General features: G+C 33.6%; 2 long non-coding RNA genes across 4 annotated transcripts; one reads left to right on the top strand and one right to left on the bottom strand.

Annotated features, from left to right (window-relative positions):
- The first annotated feature begins 255 nt into the window (after nucleotides 1–255).
- On the top strand, nucleotides 256–1,714 carry LOC145012193 (uncharacterized). The gene is made up of 3 exons (XR_013664407.1): nucleotides 256–475; nucleotides 548–1,194; nucleotides 1,389–1,714. It is a non-coding gene; the product is annotated as an uncharacterized LOC145012193 (long non-coding RNA).
- Nucleotides 1,715–5,489: 3,775 nt separating this feature from the next.
- Nucleotides 5,490–7,702, bottom strand: LOC145013207 (uncharacterized). 3 transcript variants are annotated; one of them, XR_013664876.1, is made up of 4 exons: nucleotides 7,044–7,702; nucleotides 6,720–6,944; nucleotides 6,015–6,080; nucleotides 5,490–5,885 (listed from the first exon to the last, which is right to left on the bottom strand). It is a non-coding gene; the product is annotated as an uncharacterized LOC145013207 (long non-coding RNA). The 3 variants fall into 3 exon arrangements; XR_013664874.1 differs by having other exon boundaries at nucleotides 6,720–7,702; XR_013664875.1 differs by having other exon boundaries at nucleotides 6,812–7,702.
- Between the last annotated feature and the right edge of the window lie 9,577 nt (nucleotides 7,703–17,279).

The following is a 17,279-nucleotide window of genomic DNA, read 5'->3' as shown; positions in this document are numbered from 1 at the left end:
CGATTTTCACCATCGGGTTCGGTTTCTTTTGCCATCCCTATATCTTCCTAAAGAAGGAAGAAACGAAGACATGGGATGTATTAACCAAATAACCAAATATAATAAATCAAACTATCATTTGAATCGGTTCAACTATTCTGTATCTATTTAAGTAGGAACTCCAATAGAGAAATTAACCAATGTCGAAACAAAAGAGCAGAAATGCCTTTTTAGGAGTATCACGTGTCACTCTTACCCAAACCCAATAACAACTAAAAAGTAGGTAATCACGGGAAGTAGGTTTGCTTTTCGAGATGCCTAGTTCATTCATTGTGATAATGATATAACGTAGACTTGTGTACTTTAAAGAAGCCTAATTCATTTAATTTGAAGATGCCATCTTTCTCTTTCATACATATCTTCTCTTCCTCAAGAAGGAAGAAACGAAGACATGGGCATTATAGGATCTTCCTGTGTTTTCATCGTTCATCAAAAGGTTAGTTTATGTATTTTTATATACTCTTATATTGCATTAAATTTCTGAATCTAAATAGGTTGCTGGAAACAGCTAAACTCACCAATATATAATGAGATGAAGATGTATTTTTGAAGTCATATTTGCGTCCAGGGCCGGCCCATGGGCCTGGGCAAGCTGGGCGACTGCCCCGGGCCCCCAAATAACAAAGGGCCCCCATTTTGCATTTGCTATATTGAGTTAGCCCATTATTTTTAGCCTAGTCCACTAGTTATCAGGCCAAATTATAACATACGAGAGGAATCGAAAAGCGGGAGCAAGATGTCGAGCATGCATTCACAAATCCCTCTTTCCAAGGCTATCAATGATTTCTATGGAGACTCCAAATGCACCGCTTCCACTTCTCCAGACTCCACACAACGGTTACTTCTATTCTTCTGATTCTTTTTTTTTTTCTTTTCTGATTTCTAAATCTCATTATCCCATAATTTCTTCCATCCCCTATAAATCTCTAATCGATTTTCCCTTGAGAGTTGAGAGTGCATCAAGCGATTCTTCATTCTTATTTTTGAAATTAATAGAGCAGAAGACGAGATTCTTGAATGTATTATGAATCTGTGACTAATTTATGAAATACCCCTATGTTTTTTTTTTGTTTCTTTATGAAGGATTGAATCATTCTGTAGTTTGAGACTCAAAGAATTCAAAGACTCAAATCATGAACTGATTTCTGAATCTATGTAAGTTTAATTTGATTAAAATTTCAATTTTTTTTCTTACAATTGAATATAATTATACAAATTTCGATCTTAGACTTTTAAATTCGATTTTTTTAATCTGATACAAATATTGATTCTTGCTCTTACAGTGTCTCATTCTAAATTCCAGATATTTGTTGTATTTCTGATATCTGTTGCATTTCACTTTCTTACAGCAGATTAGAAAATTAAGAAGACTGAATAGTTTTGCCACATTACGAATTAAGAAAGATTTGCTAGATGATATTAAAGTTGATAGAATAATCGATAACTTTGCATCTAAAAAATTGGTAAATGTAATTTTTTTAGTTTTTCTTTGTTATGTTTATGTATTAGGAGGGTTCATAATGTTTCTTTGTTGTTTTTATATTTAATAGTTGTTAAGTTGTTTGGTGGCTTTTGGTCCTGTTGGGAAGCTTTTTTTTTATTTTTATAGTTGGGGAATCCCCACCCTACAATTGTATTATTTTCTTTAGTTAATAAAAGTATTCAGAGATGTCATGAAGGGTCCCATTTTATATTTTGCCCCGGGCCTCAAATTGTCTTGGACCGGTCCTGTTTGCGTCTTTTGAACCCTAGCTCTGTTGTCCTCTATTCTCCTCTGAAACCATCTAAATTCCCCTGTTTTTCCAATCACCAGACAAATAAAGCGATTGAAAAACAAGCTAAGCTACGCACGTTAAAAATTAATCCAACAATGTCAACAGAAAAAGATGATATTTTGTCACAAGAACCCTCGTCTTCAATCTATCTAGACCTTTCATGAACCTTAAATTTTGTAGTTTTATTCTCAAACCTTCCGGACATAAGATCCATCAGATTAATACGGAACCCCAAATCGGAATAAACCCTTATGCGATTTCTTAATGGCTTACCGTCGTCGGCACCACCAACATCCACCGCTCTTTGCTGTGGTGGATCGACACTTGACGGTGGTATGGAAATTGGAATTATACAAGTACAATCAAAGTAGCAATGGTACTTTGGCTGTAGTGAGCACCACCACCACCGTCCACCGTTCTTAGGCCGTGAACACACCTGTTGGCCGCTGCACCGGGTCCGATCGACAATTGCTGGACTAGGGATGTCAAAAAGTCTCATGGACCCCGTTCCCATGGGCCCCGTCCCGTTTGGGGGATTTTTTTAAAAAAAATCGGGGGCGGGGACGGGGGCGGGGGCAAGGTTAACCCCCGTTTTCATTTCGGGGGCGGGGGTAGACAATCTCGTCCCGAAATCCCCATGGGGACCCCGTTAATAAATTATACATATATTTATATATATGAATTATATAAATATAATAAACAATAACATGATTTTGAGCTTCCAAAATTTATCAAAAAACATGTTTTTAAGTTGTTAGTATAATTTTTTAAAATGCCGTAACTTTTTTATTTTTAATATATAAAAAACCGGGGGAGGGGGCGGGGGTAAGAAAGGGGATTCGGGGGCGGGGGCGGCGGTAGGAACATTGAACATTCCGGGGGCGGGGGCAGGGGCGGGGGAACAGGGAAATTTCGGGGTGGGGGCGGGAGATGCATTCCCCGACCCGTTTGCTCCCGTTGACATCCCTAGTCTGGACAAAAATAAAATAGAGGCCCACTGGTTTGATCACTTAATTTAACTATAAAGATAACATAATGTTTTACAAGTTTTTATTTTATTTTTTAACTATAACATAATATTTTTTGTATTATACTAAAAAAAATAAAGAGCCGATATAATTGTATATATATGTTTATATTAAAATATGATTTGTGTTTAAAAATTAACCGATTAAATGAGAGGGTTTTGTAAAACATGTAAAATAGATAAAGATATAATGGTTAAATTTATAAAAAAAAAAATTATATAAATAAGCTTAAACATTTGAATGACGGTCAATATCAATAGAATATAAATTTATATTTATTTGAAGTCATAAGATAATGTAACCACGGAAAGATGTGTTTTTATATGAAAAAGTCAAAAAAAAAAAAAAAAAAAAAAAAAAAAAAAAAAAAAAAAAAAAAAATCTTAAAATTTAATTTGAATTTAAAAACACAATGCCAATGCTAAACTTGAATCTACTGACTTTAATAAATAAAATCTTTATCCAATTAAACTAGAAAATATATGTTGTATCATGTATTTATATAAATATATTTTTTATAATAAAAGATAAATAAGAGTTTATAGAGTAGAGATAAAACCTGATTTCATATTATAGCAAATTAGGGTTTGATCATGTATAAAGGTCTTTTTATATATAAATAAAAGTGTATAAAAATTAATTTAAATAAAAGCTTTTGCTTATAAATTTATAACCAAACATAGGCTACATCGAGATATATATATATATATATATATATATATATATATATATATATATATATATATATATATATATATATATATATATAACTAGCAGTGTACCCGCGCAAAGCGGCGGAGCATGTAAATTCTTTCGATGATATGTTTCCTCTATAAAAATGTTATGTTACAAAAGAAAGTACATGTCGAAGACAAAATAATCAAACTATGGTGTTATTTGGGAGATGAAGTCATTTTTTGTTCCTGGACGGTAGACTTTATAGCAGAGGAGGGAATAAAGAGGTATATGCGATTGGAGGGATATTTGAATCAACATGCTAAATTTAAGGATATCTAAAAGAGTTCAAAATTTGAATGAATACGGGATTTGAGGGAACCATATCAAATTGCTGAGAAATATAAGGAGATTTGATGATAAATATTTGAATTCAAAATTTGGTTAAAATTTAATATTATTTTATTAATGGTTACTTGTACTATCAGCTTCATCATTTGGACGTCTTAAAAAATAATATTATTATAATCAATCTATTTATAGAAATAGTTAGATTTCTTTTATAAGATAGTAAAGATATATATATATATATATATATATATATATATATATATATATATATATATATATATATATATATATAGAGAGAGAGAGAGAGAGAGAGAGATGATTAAATGTGAAAAACAAAAATAGTGTGAATGTATGATCAATTTTGGTTCATTAGATTAAAAAATGAAAGGTTATGATCTTAAGATGAATCTTATTAACATAATATAACATGTATTATATTCTTACACTTAATTAATTCTTAGTCAAATTTATCAACAATATTTATGAAAAGTGAGGATAATAAATGATGAAATTTCAACTAGATTTTAAATTCTAATCTTTTAGTATGATTAGTAAAACCCTCTGATTTTTTTTGTTTAAAAAGTTGATTATTTTTCGTGCATACTACAAGAATATTTCGTTTTTCTGTATATTGGATATTCTTTAAAAATACATTCATTCTTTTGGTTTGATTGTGTTGATTAGTGTACATGTATTCTTTAAGAATATGATATACTACAGCATATTATATATATATATATATATATATATATATATATATATATATATATATATATATATATATATAAAAGAATAACATTGTTTTTTTAGTTTTATTTTGTTGATTATTAGTTTGTAACACTATCTATTTTTTGCTAGTGAATTTTCTTTGGAGAATTCTAGCATTCTTGAAGAATAATTGAGAAATACATTGCTCAAAAATTCTTTATGTCTCCACTTTGTCCAATGGATATCCATTAACAATATCTTAAACCCTAGAGAATTCTTGGAAAATTGAATAAAAATTGATTTACAAGTCTGTATCATAACAATTTTTTTTTATATATAAATTAAAGAATTCAAACATTATAATGCTTGAAAAATAAACTCTTTTTGTTTCCAATTTCTCTAATCCATGACCCTTGACTAAACTCGATTATTTTCTCATAACATACTACAAAATCAACAAACGCATTCACATATTTTTTACATACAAATCTTTATTTCCTTTCTCATAATCTCAACATCCGATGCTTGACCTTGAAATCTTGCAATTTGCTACCAAAACGACTAAGTAACATATAATTTTAAATTAATATAAAAATTTTCAATCAGACATACATGTAATTCCAAAATAAAAAAACGGGTGTCAAAACAAGAAAACACAAAAAAGCGATGTTTATCATTTGAATGGTACTTAACAAAACATTGAATGTTTTACCAAATTATTAATTTAATCTAAAAGTGAAATTAAATAAAAGTGGGGCTCAACATTCCACATACACATACAGTAAATTTGGTTTATACATTATTTACTATCTTGTACCAAATAGAGATTTAGGACCATGTTTGGTATAATTTTCATCGAATTTAAAAAAAAAAATCACAAACAAAAATGTTAATCGTATAAACAAATAAAGTCTAAAAGCAAAGAATCATGTGATTTGATAATCAACATATTAGAAACGAAACGTTTACTGACAAAAACTTATAAAAAACAAATAAAGTAACAAATGGTAAACAATTCTAACTATTAAACATAACTAGAAATGTTCCTCACGCCTTGCGTGGGGTGGAAGGCGTTCGATTGAAATAGAGATGCACACTTTGGAACAAAAACCAATGGGCTAATCTATAACCATTGATGCACACTTTCAATATCAAAAGACATATGCACAAACAATTATAGACTCAGTTAAAAACAGACACATAAACATACATACAGATCTAAAGGTATCAAAATATAAATAGAAACAAAGTCAAAGGTAGTAACATTCTATTTCAACCTAATTGTCTCCGAATCAAAATCCAATGCTAGCTGTGAATCATAAATAAATAAATAAATAAATAATAAAATTAGGGTTCATGATTCATATTTGAGCTTTTTTTTCGGTTTTGAAAGCAAGAAATAATTGAAAAGTAGAATGCTATTATGGGAAAATACTACCATAACTATTGTTGTCTCCCTCTTTCTACTTCTAAAAACTCGGACATCTCTTTTACTCGAAAATATCTACACAGAAAAATTATGAATTAATTTTTAATTATTTAGGTAAGTGTATAACAGATAAATAAAAATAATAATTTTTTTGTGAAGGGGTAGTGTTTTAAATCTAGAAATTCATATATATTATCTATTGTACATTCTTTTCTCCAATACGTGAGTGTGGCTATGTGTGATGCGAACCTTTTTGGTTGAAAGATAACCATTTAGTTATTTCATCCATATAAGGACCTAATGAGAAAAACAAAAGAAACACCCGATTTGACCCCAATGCATTAGGTAAAAAAGAAGAGCATTTATGTATTTGTATCAGGATTAAGTTAAAACAAACAAACACTAATAACTTTTTTTAGAAAAGTTGCATTACCATTTTAATGATGGTTTATGTAATCATATTTGATAACCTATGAAACTGAAATGCTTAACTTGTTTGCCTTTTCTTTTTTGTCAACGACCTTTTTTCTTTTATTCTTCTCAAAACACTCTTTAAGAAAGAAATAAATAATAATTATAATAAATGTAGAGGAAAGTCAACCATTAGTAATTATTCATTCATTGTCTCATAGATCAGTTTGAATTTTCTTGCAGTTAATATAAATAAAACTATGATTCAGTTTATTGATTTCATGAAAAGGTTAAAAATCTTACATTAAACAGTTAGTAAGCCCAAAGTTAAGCATAGTTTCGAAAATCTGGTTCAAGCATTCTATCGAGCAGTTGGTGTGCATCATAAAACTTACTTTCAAATCTCAAGAGCAAGTGCGTGGATATAACTGAATTGCATTTTTGGGGTATGATGGAGGTAACTCAACCTCCTAAGAACACATCATTGACGCAAGCAAACCATAATGACATTGCATGTTCTATTTGTCACTTAGAATAATTGATAACAAAGAAAATGAAATCAAATATCATCAGACTTGCATTTTCTTGCATAACTAAAAAGCAGAAAAGTTATAAGAGTTTAAATACCTTTGTGAAAACTGAACCTGCTGTCCAAATACCACTGAATTCAATATCTATTCTTCCTAAAAACCTTTGTGAATCAGTTTTAAGTAAAAGAAAATAGATGCTGAATTCAGTGGTAGTTACTTTCTATAACAAATAACCGATGATAAATAGCTTAAAAATCCCTAACTTGATAAAGAAGAGAAAATCGAAGTTGCATCCATGGAATCGCATTGATGAAATCAAACAACTCCATCAGAAGAAGTAGAAGAGGGAAAAAAAGAGGCAACCGAAATTGAAATTGAAACAACCTTGTTGATGGAGCCCGGGTTCCGCTCTTCTGTCTGGGTCTGGGTTAGGTCAGAATCTGATGGAGTACGATACATGATGAAATAAGAATCGTAAATTGGTGAGGTACCTTAGTCGATTGTCTTTCGCTACCTTCCATGGTCGATATCTGATGGTGGTGGCAAGAAGGTGCCTGCCGTACAAGGAAGTGAAGAGAGGAGGGGTAGGGTTTAGTTCAAAAGAGCGATGAAGGCGGTGGAGTCGATCGGAGGAAAGGAGCGGAGATCTCGATTTCAAATGCGGTTGGCGGTGAACTCATCGACATCAGTGCAAGGAAGCGTCTGGAGGGTGGGAGAAAGATAGAGGCGGTGGAATAGTCTATTGTGACAAATAAAATAAAAAAAAAAAATCAAAAATTCAACCAATCAGATTATATTATTGTGCATAAAGGAACTTTAAATTAATAGGCGGTGTGAGAAATAAAATAATAATAATAATAAATTCAACCAATCAGATCACATTACTATGCATAAAAGAACTCTAAATTAATAGTATTATAAATATAAATTATAAATTACTCTTTCCAATCTAATACCTACCGGAAGAAAGCACGTAATAGCACACCAAAGAAGATTTTATGCCTCTTTGCAATCCACACTTTTTTCACCAGAAAAACATAATCGAAGGATTTTTTGTAAACAATGTTGCGGCACCTCCCCAAAACCTTAGAAATGTAAAAGATAGAAGAGAAGACATCTATTAGCAATGCATATAGTGGCAATGGATAACGGAAAAGTTTGGCAGGCGAGTTTGTTCATGGAGAACATAATTATAGGAAAATCATCAATTAGCTACCATAACTCTTGAGAATTTATAATAAACTTATTTGATTAAAAGAATTACAAAATTACTTATATCAAGTGATTGGTCTAGAATCAATCATACATTCACATCTACTATAATAAATGAAAATAATTTTGTCACATATCAATCTCTAATGAGTTTTGACACTTGTTATTTTGTGATATTTTTTAAATAAATAATATTCACATGTCAATTTATGGGTTTTTTTTTCAAATTTTAAAATTAAAAAACCATATAATACTTATATATATAAACTATCAAATGTAATAAATATTATATTAAATTGCAATGAATATGTTTCTTATTTCAAAATTTCATTCTTTACATCAAAATTTTATTTTTCAGAATACTTATTATTTACATTTTAATATTTTGTTTTTTTAATTAACCTGTGTAATACATGGGTTTTACACCTAGTAATAACTAAATGTCATAGACCATCCTAAGTATAACTATATATATATATATATATATATATATATATATATATATATATATATATATATATATATATATACACACACACACACATACACATACACACACACTACATGAGTATTATAGAAGCTTCATGCATACATATAACTTCCATATGATGTGGTTCCCTTTTCAAATGATATCAAATCAACGTCTTCCTTCGGACAATCCTTGACATACATGATTATAGTTGGCCCATACATTGAAATCAAGAATCCTTCTTATCAATGTACTCTTAAAGTGTATTATCTTGTAGCTTTGTATTAGTCCACTCCATAAGAACCTCTTTGTTTTAGATAAAATATAAAAGGTAAAAGTTTGAATTCCCCACTGTCAGTCAAGTTTCTTCATCAATATACATACAAAACATAATATATGAAGAAGAGGGTAACGCTAATCAATATGCCATTTTTTGCATGCACCCAAAACGACCTAGAATAACGACTTGACAGTTTATAGAACACCCTCTTATTTACTAATTATTGGCGGTAAGGTTATAGTTTTAAATAAATCCAATAACTTATAGATTAAACTCACTTATGTGTTTATCTACATGTAGTTTCATCCTTTGTTAAGTCTTAGATAAATTAAAGTAAGCAATTAAATGGTATTTCCCCTACCTTCAAACGTGTTATCCATAACCATAACGTGGATGTCAATGGATATATGGAAAAAAGTGACTATCCAAATAGAGCTTCATTTGAAACATACCAAGGATGTAAATGATGAGAAATATTATACGAGTACTGAGCCAATATCATCCACTTGGCTAAGGAGGTGGGAGCGTCTAACGTGAAGCACCTTAGGTAAGTTTCCGAGCATTGATTCACGATCTCAATCTATCTGTTTGATTTTGGGTGGTAGGTAGTGGGATAAGATAATGTAGTTTTATGTGTTGGGTTATAAGGTATTTTTGTGTTTATAATAAAGCGGAAAACAAACGAATCATTTAAAACAAGAACAGTATCGATTAAATCGTGTATCATGATTATTTCCATTAGTACAACCTTAACCCTAAAAAGATGTTTAAGGATTATCATTAATACTTTTAATGATTCTTGTAGGTTAAGCTTTTAATATATGAACAATGATCCAATTGGCTAGATCATAATGATTGATGTATTTGCTTTCATAGGCTATTCTTGTTTACATTATTATTAAAATAACACTAGGGATGTTATTCAGGCGGGAACTGGACCGGACTTGAATAAACCAAAAACTGAATAAGACTAATTGGAGGAACCGAAAATTGAACTGATTAAACCTATATAGTTCAGGTTTGGTTTGGTATTAATTGGTCGGGTTCAGTTATTATCCGAATAGACCGAATAACATTTACAATATGATTAAATACCGAATAGAACCGAATAAACTGTATTGTTTGGTACTTTTAAAAAAAACATAGAGGGTTGTTTTGTAATTATTTAAGGTATTAGAAATGTAATAATATGTATTTTCAGATGTATTAAACTATTTTTATCGTTGGGTTTCACAAGTTTTAAAATAATATTATTATTTTAATTTTTTAACATGTTATGATGCTATGGTTAAATGCTAACTCATATTAATTCATTTATTAAAAAAAATCACCATTGACTGTAGGTAACTATAAATTATATGTATCCAAATCTAGACATATAGTTATGAAAGCAATATATTACACACTAAACATTAGACACCCAAAAATCCATATATAAGTATATAAGTGAAAAATTAAACATTAAATACTCAAACTATAATATAAATAAGCCTAAAATACTTACCCAAGAACCGAAGCGGATAACTTATTCGGTCCTAATTCAGTCTGGTTGCTTTAGAACCGATTAGGCAATTATTCGGGTAACTCAGGCCATAATACCCGAGAACCAAATAAGCCTAAAATACATACCCGATAACTAAACTAGATAACTTATTCGACCCTAATTCGGTTCGGTCCGGGTTCAAGTTCGGATATTCGCTCCAAATGCTCATACCTAAATAACACTATAATACAATAGTGGTATCATAACCATTCTTACAAATTTCCTAATCTTCAAGAAGAATATAAATAATTGTAAGTTTTTATTCTCCATTTTAGTGTTTTGTACATGAATTCTGGTAATTTGACTACATATGTTGGTGATTTAAGAGACATATTCTCCATTTTTTTTACCGTGCCTTAAATTTTCTTAAATCAGCCTGCTTGTGGTGATGATTTTTTTGAAAGAAACTAAGTCATTATAAGCATAAGAATATAGACGAAAACTTAAATCCTTTAGATTATATAGTTTGGACTAATCTATGTCACTTGTTCAATCAAATCTATTATGAAGCAAAAAGACTACACAAATAAATATAAAAATAAAAACAAAAGTTCAATCATTCTGAAATCAGATTGATATGAAGGACTTACATGAATATACTACAATAGGAGTATGAACATTATGAATCCCATCCCTCCATAAATAGGTCCCACTCCCTATCATAGGCATATATGTCATTTCATTTCTCCTAATAGTCACAATATATGTTTTCTTTTGGTTTGTTAAGTTGGATATTAGGATTTTGGGCTCGACATTGATTTCTATTGACGAACCTCCTTTTATGGAGGCAACATATTTGGAATTTGGTCGACATACATTCGTTATTTTTCTTGGAACAGATACCTCGAATGTGGATGTTTTGTCAACACGCCATGCAATTGATGGCTAGTTTAAATCTCTCTCTAGCATCTTGGTAGCATATCCCCTCCCATAGTGTAAGTTGCACCATAAATTCTCATAATCATATATTTGATATAATATATCAAGCCCATATCTATGGTGGTCCAACCCCATAATAATTTTTTTTACATAGTCTGAGCCTACTTGGGATGTTGTGGCATGGTTAAGTAAAAATAAATGATATGAACCGTGTAAAATTTAACCATTATGAATTACTTGGATGTTGTGACAAAAAGGTAAGATATAATAAAAACTGCTTGTGTTCATTAATGGATACTTAACAATTACCTGAAGACCAACTTGATAAAATGATTTTATATAAAACACGACACACTAGTGTCTTACCCCAAACCAAGGATGGCGAAAACGTTCAGGGGTAGAGGACTTCATGTATAGTATCATACCAATGAGTATAATAGTGATCAAAGTAAATAAAACCATCATAAATATAATCGAGAAAGTTACATGGTTCCATGATTTTCATGTTTCTAAATCAATTACAAAATAATGATAAAATGGTTTGTCTAACGTCGTAGTGTTAGACAAACGATTTGATCATTATTTTGTAATTGATTTTGAAACATGTAACTCATGGAACCATGTAACTTTTTTTATTATATTTATGGTGGTTGTATTTATTTTGATCACTAGTATACTCGTTTTTATGATACTATACATAAAGTCCTCCACCCCCGGACATTTCTGCCATCCTTGGTTTGGGGGTGTGACAGATTGGTTTCCGAGCATTGTTTATAGTGAACTAAGTATATATAGAACCACATAAGATATACCAACTATAAACGCATTGGGATAAAAACTCTCTGATTAAACATTTTTCATACAATTATACTTTTAAAAATAAAATGTGTTTATTATTAAATGTATAACTACATGCATACATGCTAGTATAGTGTTGTAACTAGGAAAAATACAAAGTAAAAGAGGATGAGTTGTACGGTGTGAGTATGCCTTGGAATTTGTAATAAAATATGGGATGATTATAGTCTGATCAACTATATTTGTCCGAGAAGTGACTTGCGTATGCTAGGGGATAGTTGTAGTGGACAACAAGTCTAACAAACTACCATCACCCCTACAAGAAACGCACTAAGAACCGAACATAACATTTAAAATGCTATAGGAGTATTTTATGTTGCTTTAGCGCAATATTTTTAGATTCATTATATGCCTCTTACACCCCCCTATTCTCGCACAGGCATCATGGCTGGATTCCACTTACCGGGAGACCCCTACTTCCCAAACTAGGGAACCAGGGGATGGATAGAAGAGGAACCAGAAGAAGATCCCAATGAAGACCCCAAAGAAATCGAAGAGGAAGAGCCCGAAGAAGATGAACTTGAAGAGGAACTGGAGGAAGAAGAAGACGAAGAGGAGTTAGAAGAGGACCCGAAAGTTATCAACCCTCCTTATGTTTCTAGAGTTCCTGCAAACCGATTCGGCTACAATGGGCCTATGCCCCGATGGGTGGCAGACATCAAGAAATGGAGTCACCAGGGACACCGTCCACCTTTTTGCGAACGAGGGTACTATGACCTCAACCATGGAGGACCAACTGAAAGAGCCCTCCCAGTCGTGATCCAACAAATCAAGAACCTTGGGGATCAAAATAGAGAAATGGCGAATCAAGTTCGGAAGTTGAGCACAGCTACGAAAGCCACCAACGCACGTACTTGAGACCTGGAAATAGAATATTATCCCTTAGACCAACTCATTGAGGACCTTACCGCCGCTCGGGAAGAGGTAAGGGAGTATGAGGAAAGGCATTCAGCTCTCGAGGAAAGAGTGATCATAGCTGTGCATCGGTTAGCAGAACTATAGGACGCCTCGACTTCGTCTCAAGGACTGCAGGGGACTGGTCTTCGTGAGTATGGTTCATACTAATAATTTTTTATAGATTAGGTTTATGAGTATGCGTTGGTGCTACTCTTCTCTGTGTAGGTTCAATCCTGCGATTAAGTGATTACACTAGTCGAAGGATTGTATTGCTGTCAAAAATTTTCTGCCATTGATGTGATGTAGACCTGCTTCAAGGTCAAAATTTCCAAACACTATGTATTAAATCATATCAATGAAATTGGCATGCGTAATATATTTCATTAGGAGTACTACTACTAAATTCATAACAATGTATATCGTTACTTATGGTGAATCTACGATTACGTAGTGTATGCAGTAACGTTGTAGGTAATTAAGATTCCATCGATTTAGAAATGGTGGCTCCGCTTTAGGTCATGTTCCTTTTTTGGTTGTGGGCTTTGGGCAGATCCATTAGATTTAACGATCTATTCAATTTTAGTTATACACAACTAGCATACACTAAGGAATTATAGAAAACACTTGGTATGGATCAAGTCACAAGATTTCCTTAAGACATTACTATTAAATTCATAAGTTCAATGATATGGACTTCCATTAAGGCGAACGAACCTTTCGTAACGCAGAATGTCAGCACGATTAGAACTTAACCAATCCATGCCAATGGTGATGTCGAAGCTTTTTATTGAAACATGCATTAGATTGATTCTGAATGAATGGTTGTCTAGAGTAAGGGTACACCTTGTGTATATATAGTTAGTGCTTTCTGCCTTTCCATTTGTCATTTCTATGAGGTGTGTATCTTTTAGTGATTGGCAATTTTGTTTTAGTAATTGTTTGAATAGGTGGCTAACAAAACTCCTCTCTGCTCCACTATTAAATAATATGCACGGATAGGAGTTATTGAGGAGAAACGTACCGGTAACCACCATGGGATCTTCCATTGCTTCCCTGTGCCCTGATGCGAAGACCCTTCTAATACCCACCGACATTTGCGTTTCTTACCTTTGGGCAGTCTCTTTTGTAGTGCGCAGTCTCTCCACAGTCATAGCAGGCTCGGCTTGCCTCGACGTTGGCGGCTGGGGTGGCTTGTTGGGCTAGCGTTCTGCAGAAACAGACGTTATTCCCTTTCTTGTTACAGTTGTTGCAGTGCATTTCACGACAAGAGTCGGCATGGTGAAAGATACACTTGTTACATTTGGGGAGGTTTCCAGTATACTGCCTCAGGGGTGTTGGAGTGGCGGGGTAGTGGCAGCACGAATCGCCACTATTTGTCGTTTCTTGGTGGAATCCTGGGTCGACTGGCTCTTCTTCTGGTTCCATAACTTTCTTTTTTTGTTTCCCCCTTTCGTTTTCTTGGGGGTGGCCGCCACAGTGCCATGGCCGGCCCTATGGTCGATGAGTTGTTGTGCCAACTATTTGGCACTATCAAATGTAGTCGGTTTTGAGGCCAACAAATTCCATTGAATCTGGGGGGTTAGTCCCCAATTGTATTTCTCCAGCTTTTTACTCTCCAGGGTGACCATCCTGGGACATAGTATGGCCAGATCGCTGAACTTGGCTGTGTAAGATGTAATGTCGGAACCGGTCATTTTGAGGCCCCAGAGTTCCTGTTCCAATTTCTAAACTTCACCCCTTGGGCAATATTCAGCGAGCATTAGAGTCTTCAAATCCTCCCAGTGCATTGCATTCGCCACTAGGAGATTCAATGACTTTACATGGCCATTCCACCAAGTAAGGGCTCGGTCAATGAAAGTGCAAACTGCAAATTTGACTTTGCTAGCTTCAGGACATGCACAAATCTTGAAGACTGATTCAGTCTTCTCGAACCATTGCATAAGAGTGATGACGCCCCCTCTTCCATTGAAGGATTTGGGTTTGCTATTCGTGAAATCTTTGTACGAACATTCCTTTGAGCGTCCCTGACTGTCTCCCTGGTTAGAGTTTGTAGTACCATTTCCCGATCCACCAGCACCATTTGTACCGATTTGTGACATTGTGGTTGCCACAATTGCTGTTACGGTAGCTTGGAACATGGCAGGGTCAAATTGCGGTGGTGGCGGAGGTGGTGGTGGTGCGTTGTGGGAAGGCCTGAGATTTTTCCACGAAGGCATATTTCTGCCACAAGTTTTAAAGACGAAAAGATGGTAAGCCTTTAATAGTAGTGATATGTCGGTTGCTGTTGAACTAGATAATTTGTATTATGTCCCGACTTTAAAGTTTTTGCAAGCAATTCATAATGGAAGTCCTTATGATTAAACTTATGAATTTAATAGTAATGTCTTAAGGAAATCTTGTGACTTGACCCATACTAGGTCTTTTCTAAAATTGCTTAGTGTGTGCTAGTTGTGTATAACTAAGATTGAATAGATTGTTGAATCTAATGGATCTACTCTAAGCCCACAACCAAATAAGGAACATGACCTAAAGCGGAGCCACCATTTCTAAACCGATGGAATCTTAATTACCTACAGCATTGCCGTATACACTACGTAATCGTAGATTCACCATAAGTAACAATATACATTGTTATGAATTTAGTATTAGTACTCCCAATGAAATATATTACGCATGCCAATTTCATTGATATGATTTAATACATAGTATTTGGAAAATTTGACCTTGAAGCAGGTCTACTTAATTACCTACAACGTTACCGTATACACTACATAATCGTAGATTCACCATAAGGAACAATATACATTGTTAGGAATTTAGTAGTAGTACTCCCAATGAAATATATTACGCATGCCAATTTCATTGATATGATTTAATACACAATATTTGGAAATTTTGACCTTGAAGCAGGTCTACATCACATCAATGTAAGGAAAATTTTGACAGCAATAGAATCCTTTGACTAGTGTAATCACTTAATCGCAGGATTGAACCTACACATAGAGAGGAGTAGCACCAACGCATACTCATAAACCTAATCTATAAAAATTTGTGAGTAGTATGAACCCTACACACGACGACCAGTCCCCTACAGTCCTTGAGACGAAGTCGATGTGCCCTATAGTTTTGCTAACCGATGCTCGGCTGCGATCACTCCTTCCATGAGAGCCATGTGCCTTTCCTGATACTCCCTTACCTCTGCTCGAGCGGCGGTAAGGTCCTCAATGAGCTGGTCCATGGGATGGTAGTCTCTTTCTAGGTCTCGAGTACGCGCGTTGGTGGCTTCCGAAGCAACGTTCAGCTCTAGAACTCAATTCGCCATTTCTCTATTTTGATCCCTGAGGTTCGTGATTTGTTGGATCACGACTGGGAGGGCTCTGTCAGCTGGTCCTCCATGGTTGAGGTCATAGTACCCTCGTTGTTCGCCAAAAGGTGAACGATGTCCCTAGTGACTCCACCTCTCGATGTCTGCCACCCATCGGTGTATAGGCCCGTTGTAGCCGAATCGGTTTGTGGGAACTCTGGCAACATAATGACGGTTGATAACTTTCGGGTCCTCTTCTGACTCCTCTTCATCTTCTTCTTCCTCAAGTTCCTCTTCAAGTTCATCTTCTTTGGGCTCTTCCTCTTCGATTTCTTCGGGGTCTTCACTGGGATCTTCTTCTGGTTCCTCTTCTATCCATCCCCCGTTTCCCTAGTTTGGGAAGTAGGGGTCTCCCGGTAAGTGGAATCCTGCCATGACCCCTGTGCGAGAATAGGGGGTGTAAGAGGCATATAATGAATATAAAAATATTGCGCTAAAGCAACATAAAATACTCTTATAGTATTTTAAATGTCATGTTCGGTTCTTAATGCGTTTCTTATAGGGGTGATGGTAGTTTGTTAGACTTGTTAACATTACGACTATCCCCCAGCATACGCGAGTCACTTCTTGGACAAATATAGTTGATCAGACTATATTCATCCCATATTTGATTACAAATTCCAAGGTATACTCACAACGTACAACTGATCCTCTTTTACTTTGTATTTTTCCTAGTTACAACACTATACTAGCATGTATGCATGTAGTTATACTTTTAATAATAAACACATTTTATTTTTAAAAGTATAATTGTATGAAAAATGTTTAATCAAAGAGTTTTAATCCCAATGCGTTTATAGTTGGTATATCTTATGTGGTTCGATATAGACT

This window comes from Lactuca saligna, chromosome 8 (assembly GCF_052625555.1).
Source record: "Lactuca saligna cultivar CGN05327 chromosome 8, ASM5262555v1, whole genome shotgun sequence".
NCBI classification, from domain to species: domain Eukaryota; kingdom Viridiplantae; phylum Streptophyta; class Magnoliopsida; order Asterales; family Asteraceae; genus Lactuca; species Lactuca saligna.
Note: the sequence above shows the minus strand (reverse complement) of the source record. Positions and strands in the feature narration are given on the sequence as shown.